The following is a 24,607-nucleotide window of genomic DNA, read 5'->3' on the forward strand; positions in this document are numbered from 1 at the left end:
CATCTGTTACAACTGATAAACCTACACTGATCTATCATTACTACACCAAGTCCATAAATTACATAAGTGTACAACCCTTAAATTTTTAGAAAACAATGAAAGATGACTTGACTTGACTAGAAAATTTCTGGGTTGTTGTTGTTCTTTTGCTCAGAGAGTCTCCAGGGTAGTATATGGTGAGAAATTTTAAAATGTTAGTACATAAGGGATAGAAGGAACATACCTCAACATCATAAAGGCCATATACAAAAGACCCAACGCTAATATCATCTTCAATGAAAAAAAACGAGAGCTTTTCCCTTAAGGTCAGGAATATGACAGGGATGTCCATTTTCACCACTACTGTTTAAACCAGTACTGGAAGTCCTAGCCTCAGCAATCAGAAAAAGAAAGAGAAATAAAAGGCATCCAAATCAGTAAGGTAGAAGTCAAAGTTTCACTCTTCACAGTTTACATGAAATTCTATGTAGAAAACCCAAAAGATTCCACCAAAAAATTGGTAGGACTGATACATGAATTCAGCAAAGTCGCAGGATATAAAATCAATGCACAGAAATCTGTTGCATTTCTATACACCAATAATGAAGCAGCTGAAAAAGAAATCAAGGAATCGACCCCATTCACAATTGTACCAAAAACTGTAAGATACCTAGGAATAAACCTAGCCAAAAAGGGTAACCCTCTTATAATGTTGGTGGGAATGCAAACTGATGCAGCCACTCTGGAAAACAATATGAGATTCCTTAAAAGTTAAAAATAGAACTACTCCATGATCCAGCAATTGAACTACTAGGTTTTTATCCAAAGGATACAAACATAATGATTAGAAGGGGAACATGCACCCCAAAGTTTGTAGCAGCTATGTCCAGGATAGCCAAATTATGGAGAGAGCCCAGATGTCCATTAACAGATGAATGGATAAAGAGGTGTGTGCACACACACACACACACACACATACACACACAATGGAATATTGCTCAGCTATCAAAAAGAACGAAATCTTGCCATTTGCAACAACATTTCACTCATATGTGAAATTTAAGAAAGAAAACAGATGAACACAGGGGAAGGAAAGAAAATAAAAAAAAAAAACAGGGAAGCAAACCACAAGAAAAAGAGAACAAACTGAGTGTTTCTGGAGGGGAGTGGGTGGGGAGATGGGCTAAATTTGTGATGGGTATTAAGGAGGGCACTCGTGATGAGCACTGACTGTTATATATAAGTGATGAATCATTAAATTATATTTCTGTAACCATAACTACACCATATATTAACTAATTTGAACTTAATAAAAATAAAATAATACATATGCTTTATATAAGTATCTAGTGAAAAATACAAGAATACTCTTCCCTATCAAACTTAAAAACCAATGCCTGAGTTCTAGCTTTAGGCACATAAGAATATATAATTACTGGTTATGGGAAAAAATGTGAAATCCTTTTCCTTAAGGCTCATTAAAACAAATATAGAAATGTCCTATATTTAAAAATATTAGTTTCAAAGATTATGTGGTATTTATTTGTTTATAAGTGTCACATGTTTTGAAGAATATATAAATAAAACCCATGGGGTTGAATATATTGAGATTCACATGAGTTGATAGGAGCTTTAGTGAACATGTATCTGCCCCATTTAAGTTTCTGATTTGGGAATATAAGAGGAAATAAAAAGTAAACCTATCTTCACAGTATCAAAATATTTTAATGCCTAAAATAATTATTTTATTTCCAGGGGTTCATTTACTAGATTTCACAATAACTTGATTTTCTAGCCTAGAAAAAGAGCAAAGATTAATACTACAACTCTAAACTTCTAAGAAATATATTTATTCAGTGAATAAATACATGCTCAGCAGTTATAAGTAATTGAATGCTTAAAGATGAACAAATGAGTCAGAAACAAACTTCTCTCAAAGTGTGATTTAGTAGAAATTATATTAATTCCTTATATAATCTGCACACACACGCGCGCACACACACACACGAATTCTGAAAGCTAAATACTATTGTAGAAACAATGAAATCACATCCAAACCCACAAAACCTCTCAACAAAGGCAGAGGAAAAAAGAACTTTATTATTGTATTGAATAAGCATGAAGCCAGAATGTGATGTGCACTACAGGCGATCTGCTAGGAGACTGCAAAGACAGAAAGATATCTCACCCTTCTACATAGCCCAAGCAGGTACAAGCCATTATGCACATGTTCTCAAGATAAATAACTAGTCCTCAAGTAAGATGAGTTGATAGCATCATATTTTTTTGGTTATAAATAGTTCGTCCTAAATTTACTTGGTAGGTGGAATCACCATCTGTGTTAGTGAATTGGATTTATCTAAAGGAAAAATAAATTCCTTTACAAGAAGGGGCAGTTTTACAACTTGAAACTAGGGACCCTGCCAAAATAAGGCTGAATCCAGGAAAACTAGGAAATAGGAGCACGATTTTATCTGATGGTAACATTTCAAAGATTGTTCTTCAGAAAGATATCCCAAGGTCTTAAAGCTGGCAAAGACTCAGCTTTTTAAGAAACTTACATACATTTCAGAGAGGTAAAGAACTTAAATTATGAGTTTCATTAAGTAAATGTTCTCAGAAAAAAGAAGAAAAGGCATTTCTTCACTCATTTTCAATAAGAATTTAGCCTTTTATATTTAATTTGTATTTAATTTTAAAATACTTATGATTTTACAGGTAAGGGACTCAAGTTTAAAAAGTCTAGTTCACCCAAATCTTCACAGTAAGTAACACATCCACTTGTATTAATTAGATGTCTTTTATATGGAGGTAAGAGAATATCCCACACACTAAAGGGAAAAAAAAAAAGTGAAAATTTCATTGTTACAATATAAAAATTATGAAATACTAGATATTTCTTTTTCAAAAGGGGGGAAAACTTTGAACAAGTTCAAGACCTTCATTTTATTTCTTTCATCTGCTTATTTCTTTGCATTTGTTTATTTTTGCAAATAGAAACATTTTTTTTTCTAATTCACAAAGGTGGAAAATTTGGCTTAACTGTTCAGTTTAACTTTTAGTAGCCCATCCCTCAGTAGAGAGGTACTCTAAGTTACACTGTCTTTATTTTTAATTTTTTATTAACATATAATGTATTATTTGTTTCAGGGGTACAGGTCTGTGATTAATCAGTCTTACATAATTCACAGTGCTCACCATAGTACATACCATCCCCAATGTCCATCACCCAGCCACTCCATCCTTCCCAACCCCCTCCACTCCAGCATCCTCAGTTTGTTTCCTGAGATTAAGAGTCCCTGTGGTTTGTCTCCCTCTCTTATTTTGTCTTGTTTCATTTTTCCCTCCCTCTCCCTATAAGCCTTTGTCTTGTTTCTCAAATCCCTCATATGAGTGAGATCATATGATACTTGTCTTTATCTTGATTGACTTATTTTGCTTAATACCCTCTAGTTCCATCCATGTCATTGCAAATGGCAAGACATCATTTTTTTGGATGACTGCATAATATTCCACTGTACACACACACACACACACACACACACACAACATATTTTCTTCATCCATTCATCTGTTGATGGACATCTAGGTTCTTTCCATAGTTTGGCTATTATGGACATTGCTGCTATAAACATTGGGGTGCTTGTGCCCCTTAGGATCACTACATTTGTATCTTTGGGGTAAATACCCAGTAGTGTAATTGCTGGGTTATAGGGTAGCTCTATTTTCATCTGTTTGAGGAAACTCGATACTGTTTTCCAGAGTGGCTGCACCAGCTTGCATTCCCACCAAAAGTGTAGGAGGCTTCCCCTTTCTCCGCATCCCCGCCAAAATCTGTCACTTCCTGACTTGTTAATTTTAGCCATTCTGACTGGTGTGAGGTGGTATCTCATTGATGTTTCTAGAAAGAAGTTGCCGTGCATGAGGTCAAAGATGTTGCTGCCTGTGTTCTCCTTTAGGATTTTGAGGAGTTACTCTCTCACATTTAGGTCTTTCATACATTTTGAGTCTATTTTTGTGTGTGGTATAAAGAAATGGTCCAGTTTCCTTCTTCTGCATCTGGCTGTCCAATTTTCCCAACACCATTTGTTGAAAAGACTGTCTTTTTTCCATTGGACATTCTTTCCTTTGTCAAAGATTAGTTGACAATAGAATTGAAGGTCCATTTCTGGGCTCTCTATTCTGTTCCATTGATCTATGTGTCTGTTTTGTGCCAGTACTATACTGTCTTGATGATGACAGCTTCGTAATAGAGCTAGAAGTCCGGAATTGTGATGCTTTGCCACCAGCTTTGTGTTTCTTTTTCAACATTCCTCTGGCTGTTTGGGGTCTTTTCTGGTTCCATACAAATTTTAGGATTATTTGTTCCATTTCTTTGAAAAAAGTTGATGGTATTTTGATAGGGATTACATTAAATGTGCAGATTGCTCTACATAGCATAGACATTTTTAAAATATTTGTTCTTCCAATCCATAAGTATGGAACGTTTTTCCATTTCTTTGTGTCTTCCTCAATTTCTTTCATGAGTATTTTATAGTTTTCTGAGTACAGATCCTTTGGCTCTTTGGTTAGATTTATTCCTAGGTATCTTATGGTTTGGGGTGCAATTGTAAAGGGGATTGACGCCTTAATTTCTCCTTCTTCTGTCTTGTTGGTGTATAGAAATGCAACTGATTTCTGTGCACTGATTTTCTATCCTCCCGCTTTACTGAATTCCTGTATGAGTTCTAACAGTTTTGGGGTGGAGCCTTTTGGGATTTCCACGTAAGTATCATACCTGCAAAAAGTGCGAGTTTCACTTCTTTGCCAATGCAGATGCCTTTTATATCTTATTATTGTCTGATTGCTGAGGCTAGGACTTCTAGTACAATGTTGAATAGCAGTGGTGATAGTGGACATCCCTGACATGTTCCTGACCTTAGGGGAAAAGCTCTCAATTTTTCCCCATTGAGTATGATATTTGCTGTGGGTTTTTCATAGATGGCTTTTATGAGATTGAGGTATGTACTCTCCATCCCTACACTGTGAAGAGTTTTAATCAAGACAGGATGCTGTACTTTGTCAAATGCTTTTTTCTGCATCTATTGAGAGGATCATATGGTTTTTGTTCTTTCTTTTATTAAAGTATTGTATCACATTGATTGATTTGCAGATGTTTAACCAACCTTGCAGCCCAGGGATAAATCCCACTTGGTCATGGTGAATAATCCTTTTAATATACTGTTGGATCCTGCTGGCTAGTATTTTGGTGAGAATTTTGGCATCCATGTTCATCAGGGATATTAGTCTGTAGTTCTCCTTTTTGATGGGATCTTTGTCTGGTTTTGGGATCAAGGTAATGCTGGCCTCATAAAATGAGTTTGGAAGTTTTCCTTCCTTTTCTATTCTTTGAAACAGCTTCAGAGGAATAGGTATTAATTCTTCTTTAAATGTTTGGTAGAATTCCCCTGGGAAGCCATCTGGCCCAGGGCTCTTGTTTGTCGGGAGATTTTTGATTACTGCTTCAATTCCCTTTATACATCTCTAGGAATGCATCCATTTCTTCCAGATTATCTAATTTGCTGGCATATAGTTGCTCATATGTTCTTAAAACTGTATTTCTTTGATGTTGGTTGTGATCTCTCCTCTTTCATTCATGATTTTATTTATTTGGGTTCTTTCTCTTTTCTTTTTGGTAAGTCTGGCTGGGGTTTATCAATCTTGTTAATTCTTTCAAAGAACCAGCTCCTAGTTCCGTTGATCTGTTCTACTGTTCTTTTGGTTTCTATGTCATTGATTTCTGCTCTGATCTTTATTATTTCTCTTCTCCTGCTGGGTTTAAGCTTTATTTGCTGTTCTTCCTCCAGCTCCTTTAGGTGTAGGGTTAGGTTGTATACTTGAGACCTTTCTTGTTTCTTGAGAAAGGCTTGTACTGCTATATACTTTCCTTTTAGGACTGCCTTTGCTGCATCCCAAAGATTTTGAACAGTTGTGTTTTCATTTTCATTGGTTTCCATGAATTTTTTTAATTCTTCTTTAATTTCCTGGTTGACCCATTCATTTTTTAGTAGGATGCTCTTTAGCCTGCATGTAGTTGAATTCTTTCCAAATTTCTTCTTGTGATTGAGTTCTAGTTTCAAAGCATTGTGGTCCAAAAATATGCAGGGAATGATCCCAATCTTTTGGTACTGGTTGAGACTTGATTTGTGACCCAGGATGTGATCTATTCTGGAGAATGTTCCATGTGCACTAGAGAATAATGTGTATTCTTTTGATTTAGGATGGAATGTTCTGAATATACCTGTAAAGTCCATCCGGTCCAGTGTGTCATTTAAAGCCTTTATTTCCTTGTTGATCTTTTGCTTAGATGATCTGTCCATTTCAGTGAGGGGCGTGTTAAAGTCCCTTACTATTATTGTATTATTGTTGATGTCTTTCTTTGATTTTATTATTAATTGGCTTTTATAATTGGCTGCTCCCATGTTTGGTGCCTAGATATTTACAATTGTTAGATCTTCTTGTTGGAAAGACCCTTTAAGTATGATGTAGTGTCCTTCCTCATCTCTTATTATAGTCTTTGGTTTAAAATCTAATTTGTCTGATATAAGGATTGCCACCCCAGCTTTCTTTTGATGTCCATTAGCATGGCAAATTGTTTTCCACTCCCTCACTTTCAATCTGAGGGTGTCTTTGGGTCTAAAATGAGTCTCTTGCAGACAGCATATGTCTTTAAATGACAACCCTAAGGAAGGGAGTAATGGGAGCACCTTCGGTCTTGGTGTAGTAGATGATGCACTGTGCTCCTCAAATATCCTTTCAGGGTGAAGGTTGGTTTTGTGCAGGGCTAAGGATGTTTTTTTTTCAGGTCTGAAAACTCCACAGCCTGACGTGCTAATGTGAGATCTCTCAACAGAAAAGCCTTACCCAAATCACAACCCATTCTGGGGAGAGCCTAGATTCGAGATTGGTAGAGGGGAGGGTATAACTGTCCCTTCATTCCACATCCAGGAAAATTCTAAATTCATACCCAGACCTTCAAAGCTTTGTAAGTGAAGAAGTGAATCCTGCATGTGATGGTATCTTCCTTCTCTGCCCACTACTCTTTCTTTCTCTTTGTCTTCCACAAGTATTGATCACAAAAACTCTGATAAGCTTGGCTTACTGATTTCTATTTCAGCATTGACAATGGTGCTCACTTTAGTTAGGCTCCTCTGAATCCTTCTTTTGACTGGACCTCAGCTTGACCTCTGTCCTTGGCCAGTTCATCCACTTTTAGCAATAATTCTGCCAGATCCAACAGTTTAGCTGAAATTCCTCAACCTTGGTATCTGATCACATTTCTTACCTCTCACTCTCAGTATCTATGTCTTACCAAGTCATGGTATGCCCTACCAAGAATCCAATGTCAGTTTAAGAATTACCCTAAAGCTACATTTTTAAAATTGGACTCAATGTAGTGAAAGTTTAAAAGCTTACAAACCCAAGAGTGACATAATCAGAACCATGCTCTAGATTATGTAAGTGGCATATGTAAAATGACTCAGATGAGGGCAATTAGGGAGAAACTGCACATAACCCACACCCATATATACACACACACACTTATAATGTAGAATGATGTAATATATGAATACATACATGTGCTTATTTTTGAAATTTATGATGAGTGCATTCTTATATTAGAATATTTAGATCTACAGAACTACATTAACTTAAATATTTAAAAATTGAAATTAATGTTGTTGTAATCCAAAGGCCTTGGTTTCATTTCACTAGTTTTATATCTACTGGTGTTTGTATTTGATTGTATATAATTATTTCTATTGTGGTGTAAGAACACTTAACATGAGACTTATCCTTTTAAAAGATTTTTAAATGTATAATGCAGTATTGTTAACTATATGTAAAATGTTTCATAGCATATTTCTAGAATTTATTCATCTTGGGCAACTGAAATTGTATACCCATTGTATACCAACTCTCTATTTCTTCACCCCAGACCCTGGCAATTATCATTCTACTCTGTTTCTATAAATTTAATTTAAATGATGCTTCACATAAGAGGAATCATGCAGTATTTGTATTTCTGTGACTTGTTTACTTTGCTTAGCATAATGTGCTCCATGTTCATCCATCTTGTTATATATGGCAGGATTTCCTTTCTTTTTTTTTAAAGATCTACTTATTTTGAGTAAGGGAAAGGTGGGACTAGGTAGGGAGAGATAGGTAAGGGGCCATGGGATCAGGCTTACAAAATTCAAAAATGTGGGAGATGAAAGGGAACCAGAGAGAAGGAAACAAACCAGACCATCCTGTCCTAGGTGTGAGAGGTGGGGTCTTGTTATAACAGCTACTTGTGACCAAATAAGAATTATGGACCCTAAAAAGGAAGTAAGCCATTGACGGTGTTATCACTAGTCCTTATTGATGGTGCTATCAATAGAGATGTTAAAAAGATTTAAGTTCCCTGGTTAGCTTTCTATAAAAGACAACGTTAAAAGCTCTCAGTGGCAACCCTGTTGGGACCCCTCTCACTCCTGAGAGCTTTTTTCTGTAGCCTTGCTTAATAAACTTCTATCACTTTACTCATTCTCCTTTGTCCACGAAATTCATTCTTCAACTCTGTGCAACAAGAACCTAGTTCTCCCACATCAATTTTAGAGAAAGAGAGAGAGAGAAAGAACATGAATGAGAGTGAGGTGTAGAGGGAGAGGGAGAGATCTCAAGCAGGCTCCCCCCACAGACTATGGAGCCTGACATGGGGCTTGACCTCAAGACCCTGAGATCATGATCTGAGCTGAAATCAAGAGTTGCATGCTTAACTGATTGAGCCACCCAGGCATCCCAGGATTTCCTTCTTTTTTAAGGGTAAATAATATATGTGTCTGTGTTATGTGTGTCATACTGTCTTTTTCCACTGATGGAAATTTAGATTGTTTCTATATTGTGGCTATTTTAAATTCTTTTTTAATAAATACCCTGAATTAGGATTGCTGTTCCATGTGGCAGTTTTATTTCTAATATTTTGAGACACTTAAATACTGTTTTCCATAATGGTTGTACCATTTTATATTCCCATTAACAATGTACCAGTTTTCTAGTTTCTCTAATTCCTCACCCAAACTTTTTTTGACAGTATTTATCCTAATAGATAAACAGATGAAATAGTGTCTCATTGTGGTTTTGATTCCATTTTCATGAGTAATAATGATAATATACACCTTTTATTTTACCTGTTGGTCTTTGTATGCCTTTCAAGAAATGTCTATAAGTTCTCTTGCCTAGTTTTAATTGGATTATTAGATTTTTCTCTGCCATCTACTTACAGGAGTCCTTTATATATTTTGGAAATTAACCATTTATCAGATACAGGTTTTGCAAATATTTTTTCATACTACAGCTTGGTTTTCATTCTGTTTCATTTGCTGCATGGAAGCTTTATAGTTTTATGTAATCACACATGTTTTTGCTATAGTTGCCTGGGCTTTTGGTTTGCTGTCTTATCCATGAAATCACTGCCAAGACCAATGTCATGAAGCATTTCTCTTAACCTTTCTTCCAGGAACTTTACAATTTCAGGTCCTACTTTTAAGTCTTTAATTAATTTTGAGTTAGTTTTTGTGGATAGTGTAAGATAAGGTCCAAATAAATTCTTTTGCATGTGGATATCGTTTCCTGACATTCTTTGTTGAAGAAACTATCCTTTCCCCACTGTGTATTCTTTATCTAGTTTAATAAAGCCTTAAAATATATAAAAATTATTTTTTAAATGATGCAGAAATAGAAAAGATAATAAGAGACTAATTTGGACAATTACATTTCATAAAATAGATAACCTGGAAGAAATGAGTAAACTCTTAGAAACATATAACCTACGAAGACTAAATCATGAATAAATAGAACATCTGAACAGTTTTATAAGAGATTAAATTAGTAATCCCAAACCCACCAAAAAACATCATCCCAGGACCAAATGGCTTCATGGATGAATTCTACCAAACATTTAAAGAAGAAAAAAAGGTTATACTTTTCAGTCTTTCAAAAATTTTAAGAGAAAGAAAAACTTACAAACTCATTGTATGAGCTCAGCATCACCTTGATATCAAAGCTAGATAAAGACAACAAAAGAAATGAAAACAAGTTAATATCCCTGATGAATACAGATTGAAAAATCCTCAACAAAATACCAGCAAATTGATTTCAACAGTACATTAAAAAAGATCAAACACAATGACTAAGAGGGATTGATCCCTGGGATACAAGGATGGCTCAACATACACAAAGCAACTATTTAATACACCACATCAACAGAAGATAAAAATTAATCATTTTAATATATACATAAAAAACATTTGATAAAATTTGACACCCTTTCATAATAAAAACTGAACAACTAGGAATAGAGGGAAATTGCTTCAAAATAATAAAAGCAATATAAGAAAACCCTACAACTAGCATCATATGCAATGATGAAAAGTTAAAAGCTTCTCCTCCCATTTCAAGAACATGACAAGCATGCCCACTCTCACCACTTCTATTCAACATAGTACTGGTGAATCTAGATAGAGTACTTAGGCCACAAAAAGAAAAGGTATTCAAAACAAAAAGGAGAAAGTAAAATTGCTTTTGTTTTCAGACGACTGAAAAAAGACCTGTTAAACAAATTGAACAATGTGGCAGTATATAAGAAAAATCAACATACAAAAATCAGTTGCATTACCACACACTAACAATTAATTATCTGAATAGAAAATTAAGAAAATAATTTCATTTATAATAGAAACAAAAATAATAAAATAGGAATAAAGTGAACTAAGGTGTGAAAGACTTGTACACTGAAAACTACAAACCACTGATGAAAGAATTTAAAGAGAACACAAAAAATGGAAAGACACTCCACAGTACCAGCCCAAAAAAAGTGACATAGGAGGCTCCTAAACTCCATTCCTCCCACAGACACATCAAATATAGACTACATGTGGATTACATTTACTTCTGAAAGAAATCCAGGAATTTGTTGAGCAACTCCTAAACAAAAAAATACCCACAACCAAATGGATAGGAAAGTCTGAGACATACTTTCCCCCTGAACCCCACCCTCAGCCCAGTGACATACAATGGGAGTGAATACACAATTCCCTGAAGAGCAAAAAATTTGGATCCAAAATATAGTGCCCAACTTTTAAGACTTCTACCTGAGAGGCCTCCAAATCATCTAGCTCTGACAGCCAATGGGACTTGTATCCAGGAAACACACTAGACTACAGAAAACAATATAACACTACTTAACAAGCTCTCAAGAACCTCCCCCAGGGCTCAACATAAAGGAAGCAGACAGAAACTCCCAGTCTTTCCCTGAAAGAGGCCTATTTCCATATTTTAAAAGCTGTGCCTGAGGGTAAGGCACCTTATTTTACACACACTTAAGAGCTGACTGTAATCTTCCCTAGACACAGTTTAGGCCTCAGGGACTGTTTCAACATTTCTACTTCACCAAGTTCCTCATTGACAAGAACAGCTGTGTGGTGAACCGGTATGGTCCCACAGAAGAGCCCCTGGTAATAAAGGACTTGCCCTGCTACTTCTAGCTCAAGTATGTGTAGTCCCCCACCCCCACCCCGGGCCACAGCCCCTGCTCGGAGCCTTACATCTGGCATCCATGATGGTCTGCCTAAAAATCAGCCTGCAGGTGGGGCAGATCAGAGAACCTGGCCGTGCATCCCCCCTGCTCCACGTTCCTCAGTCCTGCTGGAGACTTGGCACCGCCCCCCGACCCCTGGTTATCTTGTGGGAATAAAACATTCAAATTGGAAAAAAAAAAATAGGGGCTGACTGTAATCGTCCCCCAACAAACTCACCATTTCCACATTCTTCTTATAGCGTATAGTTCAAAATCACCTACATTCCCATGGAAGGAGCTTGTACACATGAGTGGTGCCTTGCTCTTACAGGTATAACCCCTTGAGAACTGGCTCTGGTGACCAGTGGGGCAGCATTTGCTGGTCCTACAGAACTATAGCAAACAAACAACAATAAAAAGCCAGTTCTAAACTGGCAAAGGCTCAGTACAGAAAGAACAGACAGAAATGCCCATCTCCCTATCTTTCCTTGAAAGAAATCTCTCTATATACTTCAGAAGCTGCTGCTTGAGGGTCTGGTTTCCTTAGAAACTGCATCTTGAGGCTGATTGAAGTCCTCTGTTTGGGACACTTACAGGTCTTGCCACACCTTCAACTAAGAACAAAGAAAGTGGTATATACAATCACAAAGGTTTGAGAGACACCCAGTAAATCAGGCCAGGTTGAACAATAAGGGCTATCTCCTACAAAAGACCACTGTCAAGAGAGGCAAGGTGGGGTTTTAACACATTTGCACAAATCCATACAGAGAATTGAGGAAAGTGAAGATATAAAGGAATGTGTTTCTCAACAAAAGAACATAAAACACCAGGAAAAAGACCTTAATAAAACAGATAGAAGTGATTTCCATGATAAAGAGTTCAAAATAATGGTCAAAAAGATGCTGACTGAGGTCAGGAGGAAAATATTGGACTAAAGAAAGAATTTCAACAGAGACTAAAAATAGAAGAAAGTAAAGTACCCAAGTGCTGAAAAATGCAGTAATTAAAAAAACAAAAAAAAAAACAAACAAACAAAAAAAACTGAATAGAGAGGTCTAACGGCAGACTAAATCAAGTGGAAGAAAAAAAATCAGCAAACACAAAGACAACACAGTGGAAAGCATCTAATCAGAAGAAAAAAAAATGAAATGAATGAAAAAGAGTGAAGATAAATTGAGGGACTTACAAGATGCCACAAAAAGGCCAATGTACATGTTATAGATATCCCAGAAGGAAAAGAGAGAGAAAAGAGGGTAGAAAAGTTATTTAAATACATTATGACAAAAACTTCCCTAACCTGGAGAAAGAGAGATATCCAGATCCAGGAAACGCAGAGAATTTCCATTAGGATGAATCTAAACATATCCACACTAAGACACATTATAATGAAATTGTCAAATGTTAAAGACAAAGAGAGAACCTTAAAGCAGCAAGAGAAAACAACTTGTTATGTCCAAGGAAACTACCAGATCACTATCAGCAAATTTTTTAGCAGAAACTTTGCAGGCCAGAATGAGCTGAAGGATGTATCCAAAGACATGAAAGGAAAAAACAAAAACCTGCCAATCAACAATACTTTACCCGGCAAATATATCCTTCAGAATTAAAAGGTAGAATTTTCCAGACAATTATAGCTGAAGTGGTTCATCACCACTAGACCAGCCTTACAAGAAATATTAAAGTGAGTTCTTCAAGCTGAAATAACATGAATAACAAAAAAAAACCACATAAAATGTATCAATTTAATATAGTAAATACAATTAAATTCAGAATACTCCAGTGTTGAAATGGTGTTATATTAACCACATATAACTCTACTATAAAGGTTAAAACTCAGAAATATTAAAATAATTCTAATTACAATATTTTATTAATGACACACAAGGTAAAACTGTGTAAATTATAAAATTAAAAATAAAACATGGAGAGAAAGAATGTAGAACTTTAGTATGTGTTCAAAGTTAAATTGCTACCAGTTAACAATAGACTATTATAGACCCAGTGTAATGCAAACAAAAACCTATAGTGGATACACAAAAGATAAAGAGAAAACAATCTAAGCATACTACTACTGAAAATGATCAAATCAAAACCCTGAAGAACAGAAGAGGAAAAAAGGAAGTAATCACAACAAACATAAAACAACAAAATGACAATAGTAAATCCATACTTATCAATAATTACTTTAAATGTAATGGACAAAATTCTCCAGTCAAGGGACAGAGTGGCTGATGGATAAAAACACAAGCCCCATCTATGCTCTGACTATATGAGACTTACGTTAGCTGTAAAGACACACACACCCTGAAAATGAATAGAAAAAGCTACTGCATGCAAATGAAAACTTGAAGAAAGCTGGAATAACTATACTTGTATCAAAATAGACTTAAGGGGCGCCTGGGTGACTCAGTCGTTAAGTGTCTGTCTTTGGCTCAGGTCATAATCCCAGGGTCCCTGGGATCGAGCCCCACATTGAGCTCCCTGCTCATTGGGAAGCCTGCTTCTCCCTCCCTGACTCCCTCTGCTTGTGTTCCCTCTCTCACTGTCTCTCTGTCAAATAAATAAAATCTTAAAAAAAAGTAGAAAACTCACAAATATGTGGATATTAACCAACATGCTATTGACTAATCTATGGGTCAAAAAAGAAATCAAAGAATATCAGTATTTTCTTGAGACAAATGAAAATACAACTCACTAAAACTTATGGGCTACACTGAAAGCAGTTCTAAGAAGGATATTCATAGAAATAAATGCCTATGTTAAGAAAAAAGAAAGAGCTCAAATAACCTAACTTTCCATCTCAAGGAACTTAAGAGGAAACTAAGCCCAAAGTTAGTAGAAGAAAGAAAGAAATTCAGAGGGAAAGTAAAGGACACAGAGACTAAATAAATAAATAAAGCAACAGAACTCAGTTTTTTTTTAAGTATACAAAATAGACAAACCTTTACTTAGAATTAATAAGAAAAAAGAGAACTTGATAAAGTTATAAATAAAGGATGAGTCATTACAACAGATATCACAGAAATACAAAAGATCATAAGACACTACTGTGGACTGTCATATGGAAAAAAATTTACAACCTGAAATGGATAAATTTCTAGAAAAATGTAACCTATGAAGACTGAATCATGAATAAGTATAAAAATCTGAACATACCAATTATTTGTAAGGAGGGTAATCAGTAATTAGAAAACTCCCAACATATAAAAGTCTAGGACCAAATGGCTTTGGGGTGAATTCTACCAAACATTTAAGGAAGAATTAATAACAATCTTTCTCAAACTCTTCCAAAACAAATAGAAGAGGGAAAAGTACTTCCAAACTCATTTATGTAGGACAACATGACATCGATTCTAAAACAATAAATGATATCAAGCTAAATTCAACAATATGTTAAAGAGATCATATACCATGATCAAATGGAATTTATTTCAGGGATGGTTCAACATCCACCAATCAATCAATGTGATACACCACAATAACAAGAAGCAGCATACAAATCATGATTATCTCAAAAGATTCAGAAAAACACATTTGACAAATTTCAACAATCCTTCATGATTTTAAAAGCCCCCAAAAAACTGTATAGAGGAAACATAACATAACCAAGACCATATATGATAAACCACAGCCAATATCATCAACTATGAAAAACTCAAAGATTTTACTCTAAAATCAAAAGACAAGGATGTCCACTCTCACCACTTTAATTCCGTATAGTTTCGGAAGTCCTACCTAGAACAATTAGACAAGGGGGGGGGGGAGTCATCTAAATAGAAAAGTAAAAACTGTTTCTTTTTGCAGACAATATATTGCATATAGAAAACCCTAAAGACTCCATCAAAAAAAAATGGTTAAAACTAATAAATAAATTCAGTAAAGTTTTAGGATAGAAAATCAATATACAAAATCATTTGTGTTTCTCTACACTAACAATGAACTATCAAAAAAGAAACTTTAAAAATAATCCCATTTACAAATGCATCAGAAGGACTAAAATACATGGGAATAAATTTAACCAAGGAGGTGAAAAATATGTACAATGAAAACTATAAGACATTGATGAAGAAAATTAAAGACTACACAAAAAAATGGAAGTATATTCTGTGTTCATGAATTGGAAGAATATTGTTAAAATGACCATACTACCTAAGGCAATCTACAGATTCAATGCAGTCCCTATCCAAACTCCGATGGCATTTTTCACAACAATAGAAAAACAATCCTAACATTTGTATGGAACTGTATAAGACCCTGGAAACCCAAAGCAATCTTGAGAAAGAATAACAAAGCTGAAGGCATTATAATTTCTGATTTCAAACTATATTACAAAGCCTTGGTAATCAAAACTGTATGGTTTGGGCATAAAAATAGACCCATAGATCAATGGAACAGAATTGAACTCAACAAAAGGCCCAAGAATATAAAAACTAGAAGGTAAAGTCTCTTTAATAAATGCAAACACATGCAAAATAATGGAACTACCCCTGTCTTATACCATAGGAAAAAACTCAAAATGGATTGCAAACTTGAATATAAGCCCTAAAACCATAAAATTCCTAATAGAAAACATAGGAGAAAGCTGCTTAACTTTATTTGGTCTTGGCAATGTTGTTTTTGACTTGACGCAAAAGCAAAAACAACAAAAGCAGAAACTAACAAATGGGACTACATCAAGCTATAAACTGCGTGGAAAAGAAATCTACCAACAAAATGAAAAGGCAACATGGTATGGGAGAAAATATTTGCAAATCATAAAACTGATAATACCCCAAATATTTAAAGAACTCAATACACCTCAATAGCAATAAATAACCAAGTTGAAAATGGGCAGAACTGAATAGACATTTTTCAAACATAGCAAACAAATGGTCACCAGGTACATGAACAGATGCTCAACATAACTAATCATCAGTAAAATGGAAATCCAAAACACAGCGAGATGTCATCTTACACCTATCAAAATAGCTGTCATCAAAAGACAAGATATAACAAGTGATGGTGAGGATGTCAGACAAAGGGAAACTTTGTGCATGTTGGTGTGAATGTAAGCTTGTATAACCACTGAGGAAAAGAGTATGGAGTTTTCTCAAAAAATTGAAAATAGAACTACCTAATCATCTAGTTATCACATTCCTGGGTCTATACACAAAGTAATTGAAAGTAGTATTTTAAAGAGGTATCTGTACTTTGAAGCTCATTACAATATTATTCACAACAGACAAGGGTTGGAAGCTATCTAAATGTCCAGTGATGGATGAATGGATAAAGAAAATGTGGCATATACTTCCAGTGGAATATTACAGAGTCATGAGAAATCCTGACATTTAGGATGGACCTTGAGGGCATTATGCAAAGGGAAATAAGCCAGACAAAGACAAATATTACAAGGTATAAATTATATATGGAATTAAAAAATGAAGAAGAAAGTCAAACTCACAAAACAAGAAGTAGAAAAATGGTTCTCAGGGTTGGAAGTTGAGGGAAATAGGGAGAGGTTGGTAGAGGGTATATACTTTCAGCTATAAGGTTTTAGTACCTAATATAAAACATAATGACTATAGTTGGTAACACTATATTGTATAATTAAAATCTGCTGAGTGTTGAACTTAAATATTCTTACCAAAACTTTTTTGAAAAGGATAAATATGTGAGGTGATAGATTTGTTATTTAGATGGGAAGAAATCCTTCCCAATATATACATATATCAAATCACCACAATGATAGAAACATTACAACTTTGTTAATTATAACTCAATAAAGTTGAAATTAAAAAAAAAAGACATCCTGTGTTTGTGGACTGAAAACTTCATATTTGCTAAAACGTCCATACTATCCAAAGCAATTGACAGATTCAATGGAATCTCTAAGCAATGACCTTTTCTACAGAAATAAAAAAAAATCCTAAAATTCATATGGAACCAAAAGTATCCCAAATTTTAATCTGACTGGTAACACAGGGAAATTAGTCTCTTAAAAGAAATCTACAAATAACTTATAGCAAACATCACTTATTTCTGAATTATTTGAAAGTTATATTCACAAGATTATAAAAGAAGTAAGGATGCTTAACCATCATTTCTATGAAGTACTTTGCTAGATTTCTAAATAATATGTCTAATGAAGCATGTTCTAAAAACTCTAAGAAGAAACTTTTGATACCATTGAGATTGAAGAAAATTTGAATCCAAGAAGGGAATACACCATGTTCATAGATTTGAACACTCACAATTATAAATCTGCCATGTCTCTCTGTGTGGATATATATTCAATGAGATCCTAGCATTGTGTTGTTGTTGATAACGTTCTGTTTTTCATGGAAACTGAAAATTTTAACATTTATATGGAAATGTCAAGGATCAAGAAGAGCCAATACAGATTTGGAAAAGATCAAAGTTGGAGAACTTACATTTCAGATATCTACAGTAAGTAAAACATTTCAGATATCTACAACAATTAAAACAGTAATAATGAGGGAAAGAAAGACTAATGCAACACAATGAACAGTCTTGAAATAACATATAAATATATAGTCAACCTATTTGTAAATAAGCTGATATTGCAAATAAGTGGGAGGAAATGGTCTTTCAATAATTAGTTTTTGTGGGGCACCTGGGTGGCTCAATTGTTTAAGCGGCTGTCTTCAGCTCAGGTCATGATCCCAGGGTCCTGGGATCGAGTCCCACATCAGGCTTCCTGCTCGGTGGAGAGCCTGCTTCTCCCTCTCCCTCTGCCTGCCTCTCTGCCTACTTGTGCTCTCTTTCTGTCAAATAAATAAATAAAATCTTTAAAAAAATGATTAGTTTTTGTTTTAATTGGATATGCACATGGATAAAAATGAAGCTTGGATCCCACCTTATACCATATTAAAAAAATAAATTCCAGATGATGCTTTAAATATGAAAGATAACACAATCTTCCAGAAGATAATGACAAATACATTCATTAACTTGAAGAGGGAAAAAGTCATTTAAACATGACACATAATTTATCCACAAAAAAGGGGGGAAAAATCAATAAACTGGGCTAAATTATAAACTTCTCTGTGAATTAAAAAAGATCCTTACAAGAGTGAAAGGACAAGCCACAGAATGGAGCCTTGGCAATACATATGGCCACAAAAGCCTCAAGATAAATATGCAAAAGTATGGGACAAAAGGATATCCAAATTGTTAATTTTATGAGTGATGAGAGAAATGTACATTAAAGCACAGTGGGACACACTTACATACTCACTGGAATGACAAGTATCTTTAAAGAGCAGTAAAACTGCAAGTATTGTTGATGCTATGGAGAAAATGAATTTTTCATATATTGCTGCTGGCAGTACAACTTGTTACAAGCACTTTGGAAAAATTACTAGGCAATATACTAAAGTTCAATATATACATAAAGTATTGCCCAGCAATTCTCTACTTGAAATACACCTTACAGAAATTGTTACAGATGTGCAAAACTTATGATAGAAGTCAAAACAGTTGCTACCTTTCAGTGGAGGGGTTAAAGGAATAATTCTGGTTTACAGTTGATATTCTATTTGTTGGGTCATAGTTGCTTACTTTGTAACAATTTTTAAGTTCTAAGCTTCTAACTTATATATAATTTCAAAAATATGTCCATTAAGAAAAAAGAGATGAGAACTTGAGACATTACATAAATACAGTGTGTGGAATTTAGTCATAATTTGAACAAATCAGCTATCAAACATTTCTTAGATAACTGCAGTGACTACAAACAACAACAAAATTTGAAGGTACTAACGGGATATTTTTAAAGAGTGAAAATGGTGTTCTGTTACTTTTTTTTGTTTTTTATTGTTATGTTAATCATCATACATTACATCATTAGTTTTTGATGTAGTGTTCCATGATTCATTGTTTGTGCATAACACCCAGTGCTCCACGCAGTACGTGCCCTCTTTAATACCCATCACCACGCTAACCCATCCCCCACCCCCTCCCCTCTAGAACCCTCAGGTTGTTTCTCAGAGTCCATTGTTTCTCATGGTTCGTCTCCCCCTCCGATTTCCCCTGCTTCATTCTTCCCCTACTGCTATCTTCTTCTTCTTTTCTTCTTTTTTTTTCTTAACATATATTGTATTATTTGTTTCAGAGGTACAGATCTGTGTTTTTTGTTTGTTTGTTTGTTTTTGTTTGTTTTTACTTTGGGACATATACTAAAATACTTCAGGTTGAAGTCATATGATGCTGGGATTTTTCCAAAGTAATTCAGTTAAGAAGGTGGAGTGGGAGAGGTATAGATGATCAAAGATTAACTAAGAGTTTTTAATTGATGAAACTGGTTTCTTAGTTACAAGGAGGTTCATTATTTATTATTCTATAATTTTCTTTGTATTTAAAACATATAAGCAAAAATAACAACTAAGTATTAGAAAATTATGAACTCAAATTTGTGCCTATTAACATAAAGTTTCCTGTGTAAAATATGCCAAATAAAAATTTCACACTTGAGAGATTCATTTTTATGGCCGTATTTCATAATTAATTCCATGTTTTTTTAATTTGCTTCAATATTTGTTTAGAGATAGGAAAAGAGTGTGTATCAGTCTGACAGAGATACTGAAAAAGTTTGATACGCCAGTCAACACTCTGGTAATCTTTGGTTCAGACCATGCTGCAGCCACATTAAAGGGAAAGGAAAAAACTATACTGTTTTATCAACTATCAAAGCAATCCATTCAATTATTGTTAGCAATGGCTACCCCAACCACCTGGCAGATATTCCCCCTGCTTCTAAAGAAAAGGCATTCACAACTCACGTTAGGCTTTCATTCTTTTTATAGCACTCCAGAAACGGGGAATATTAAAGCATGTTGCAATATTTGCTAAACCTGAGCTGCAAAAGCTATCAAATCAGCTTCCCCATGAGGTTTGTATACAAAAAAATCCTAACATGAATGGCAGATGTGAGGCCTCCCTGTGCATCACACTCTTTATTTGGGAACAACAGACCACCAGTGTGAAAACTTATGAATGAAAAATTCCAACTCTTATTTTGAACCTAGCCGACACAGAAGTTTCAATTACTTGAAATGGAAAAAATGAGGAGTTAGCATATGAGAGAGTGCTGATCCCTGAGAAAGATTAAAGAAACGAAGTTCTAAAGAACAGATATATTTAAGATTGTAGAGTCAATTGTGTGAAGATGATAAATTTCCTCCAGTTGCTTTGTTTTCCTCAACGATTTGTGAAGCTAAGGGTAAGACAGACTGATGACATACCACTGCATGTAAAATTGCGGTTGGCTTCCCCCATGCCACTTCAGTCACTATGTCATGCATTTCAGAGTATAGGCTTTAACTGAAAGTTTGCCTGAAAACCCAATAATGGGTGGCCTTCATTTTAGGGTTCTGGGTAGGCAACGCAGTGGAAAAGTCTTTAGATTGCAAAAATCAATGTAACATTAAGCTTTATTCCGTGCATTTCACCTAAAAATGCAGAAGAAAATTTTGAGACTGAGCATTAATGTGAATTGAAGGCAGGGGGCCCATGGGTTCTGAAAATTACAGTCCAAACTACTGAAAATACTGAAAAAAATATTTTTATAGGCATTCAGATCAAAATGAGTTCAGAACAATTTCATGAAAAGGATATTTTTGTCCTATTTGCTCTTATAAAGGGAACATTATTATCCAGTGATGTAAGTTCAATTTTATCAATTCACTGTTTCAATTGACATATCTCTTCTGAAAAGTAGATTAAAAGAGAAGAGTAAGAGGATCTTAAACATTAAATCATTTATATATTTAAAACCTAATCTTATTATGAAAAGCCTAATTTATTTTATTTCTAAGGGGCTTCATCATTGGATTTTAGTTTAGGAAGGGACAGAAGAAATTAAGTTCTAATTTCTCATTAAACAGCTGAAGAAGGGGCACCTGGGTGGCTCAGTCATTTAAGTGTCTGACCCTTGATTTTGGCTCAGGTCATGATCTTAGGGTCATGAGTTCAAGCCCCACATTGGGCCCACATTTAATGCAGAGTCTGTCCCTCTCCTTCTCCTCGCCCTGCTCATGCTCTCTCTCTCTCTCAAATAAATAAATAAAATCTTTAAAAAAAGATGAAGAAACTTAAGTGTACAGAGGAGTGATTTTATAAGCTCATGAGGAATAAAAGATGAGGTCTAAGGTTTTTTGAGCTTCATAGTCAAATTCATTCCCAAACTACAATATTTACTTTTAAATGGAAAGAGTGATGTATACAGTTAAGGCAATTTTAATCTTAAACCAGGGATCAAAAGTTCTGGTTCTTAATATGTCCTCCTCTAGTTTTATACATATTGCAGAGGAGAAACATAGTAGTTTTTTTAGTAGTTTTACTGAAGTATACTTAATAAACAAAGAGGCGCCTATATTTCTTTGAGGAGTTTGGACATATGTAAACACTTGTTATATCATCACCACGATCAAGGTAATTAGACATATCACCTCCCAAACTATTCTGGTGACTCTTCTGTATGCATGCAGGAAACTTAACATGAGATATACCCTCTTAACAGATTTTTAAAATCAAAATACAGTATTAACTGTATGCAAAATATTGTAAAGATCTCTAAAATGTATTCATCATGCATAACTGAAACTTTATACCCAATGAACAATGACTCCCCATTATCCACTCCTCCCAACCTCAACAACCACTATTCTATTCTGTGCTTCCATGAGTATGACTTTTTTAACTATCTCATATAAATGAAATTACAAGGTTTTTGTCTTTCTCTGGTGTATTTTACTTAGCATAACGTCCTCTATGTTTATAACTGGTTCTACTTATTTAATTTGGTTATTTCAGGGTGAATATAGCATGTATGCACAAATGTAGATATATGACAAAACCAAATACTTGAATTTATTAAATAAGAATAATTGAAAGACTTTTATAAAATATTTGAATTTGCTTCACTTTTGAATTGAAATGTTTGTTGATATTTCCAGAAAACACAACTTAATTTGAATTCTTTTATTTCTAGCTTTTGTATAACATCCAAATACCTTTTTAAAAAATTCCCAAAGCTATGAATTGATACTGTGTGCCCTTTTAATATGGTCCTTTTTGCAAGATTGGACTTGTTATTTAGTTTTTAAAAGTGAATGAATCATAGAATAAAGACAAACTATCACACCACAGAGATTTTGGGAAACTTAAGTGCCTCACAAGCAAGAGGTAATGCGCTAAATTTCATGAAGTATCCTCTACTAGAATTCCATTTTCATTTGGAAATGACTTGTCTGTCTTTGGGGAGAAAAAGAAAACCATATTAGAAAGCAGTATCATAATGAAAAGATCAATTTTAAAAAATGGCAAGTATAAAATGAATTCCAAAACCTCCATTACTTTCAACAAATATTTATTCAGCACCTTCAATGTGCCAGGTGCTCTACTGAGTTTTGGGGACACAAAAGTCAACAAAAGAGAAAAAACTGTTTTCACAGTGAGTATTATATAGAGGAAAAAGAGGGATAATAAAAATTAATGGAAATACATGGCTCCCACAAACATATTAAGTATACTAATGTTTTCTTTACTTAATGATCATGGTACATAATACTTTTTTAAAGATTTTATTTATTTATTTGAAAGAGACAGAGACAGCGAGAGCGGGAACACAAGCAGGGGGAGTGGGAGAGGGAGAAGCAGGCTTCCTGCCGGGCAAGGAGCCCGATGCGGGGCTCGATACCAGGACCCTGGGATCATGACCTGAGCTGAAGGCAGACGCTTAATGACTGAGCCACCCAGGTGCCTGGTACATAACATTTAATCAGCTAACAAAAGGGTTAAATCAGTATCACATTAAAAAGTACTTCAGCCTAGATAAACCACAATTCTGACAAACTAAGAGTTCTGCAGGCTTTTAGCATCCTACAAATATATCTGAGTCCTGGACGAGTTTTACATTACCGGATGGCAGGTGCCCATTCTAGCCTTGAAATACTAACGGGGAGGATTCTGGGTAAGATTGCCTTATAACTCATTCTCAAAGCATGAGCAGTTTTTATAATGAAAGGATAAAAGGTGACTGAATTAACATTTTATACCAAGACCACTAACATAAGCCAGGGCTCTGTAGGAATGCAAAGTCAGTCTATTTCTGTCCTGAGTGGCTAGTATACCCAGGACAGCCAGAGGGATTCCAGGAATCTCTACATTTCTTTAAGAGAGGGCACTCATTTTGAAAGTGCTATCCTAGATTAGGCTAGAGAAAGTTAAGGAATATAAGGACTCACCAGTACAGTAACCTGAGAAAAATTTGCCTGTCACTTCTGAAATAGATTATATCATCCTACCCATATATCCCTTGCTTTGAGAACTGAGGTTAGACAAAAGTCAGTAGACAAACTCTAGTCACTGTACTTGAATTAATATTGTCACCATGCATAATTATTAAATACAATATGAAAAAATGGGGGGAAATATATCAATCAACAATCAATGATAGAGTGTTGTGTGGTCTAATTTTAAATACTGTAGCCACAGAAGAACCATAGGAAGTGAAGTGTCCAGCTAGTTATCTGGAGAAGTGTTTCAAGAAGGTTGAGTAAAATAGGTGTGTTCAAAAACCAGATTAATGTGTCTGGGGTGGAGCAAATTAAGGAAAGAGAAGCAGAAGGTGCGGGAAATGAGTTGAGGAAATGAAATATTGTAATTAGACCAGGTAGAACACCATGAAATATCATTAGATCTTTTATTTCTACTCTCAGTACAATACAAAGGGTTCTTTGTGGAAGGGAAAGATTTGGCTTTCTATTTAAAAGTAATCATTCTAACTGCTATGTTGAAAGGAACTCTATGGAAGAAAGAGAAGGTGGGAGATCAGTTAGGCTATTATAGCAGTGAGGATGGCTGCATAATATTCATATATATATATATATATATATATATATATATATATATATATATATACCACATCTTCTTTATCCATTCATCTGTCGATGGACATCTTGGCTCTTTCCATAGTTTGGCTATTGTGAACATTGCTGCTATAAACATCGGGGTGCATATACCCCTTTG

This window comes from Eumetopias jubatus, unplaced genomic scaffold (assembly GCF_037043125.1).
Source record: "Eumetopias jubatus isolate StellerSeaLion01/CBP00866 unplaced genomic scaffold, mEumJub1_p1.0 scaffold_7, whole genome shotgun sequence".
In the NCBI taxonomy this organism is placed as follows: domain Eukaryota; kingdom Metazoa; phylum Chordata; class Mammalia; order Carnivora; family Otariidae; genus Eumetopias; species Eumetopias jubatus.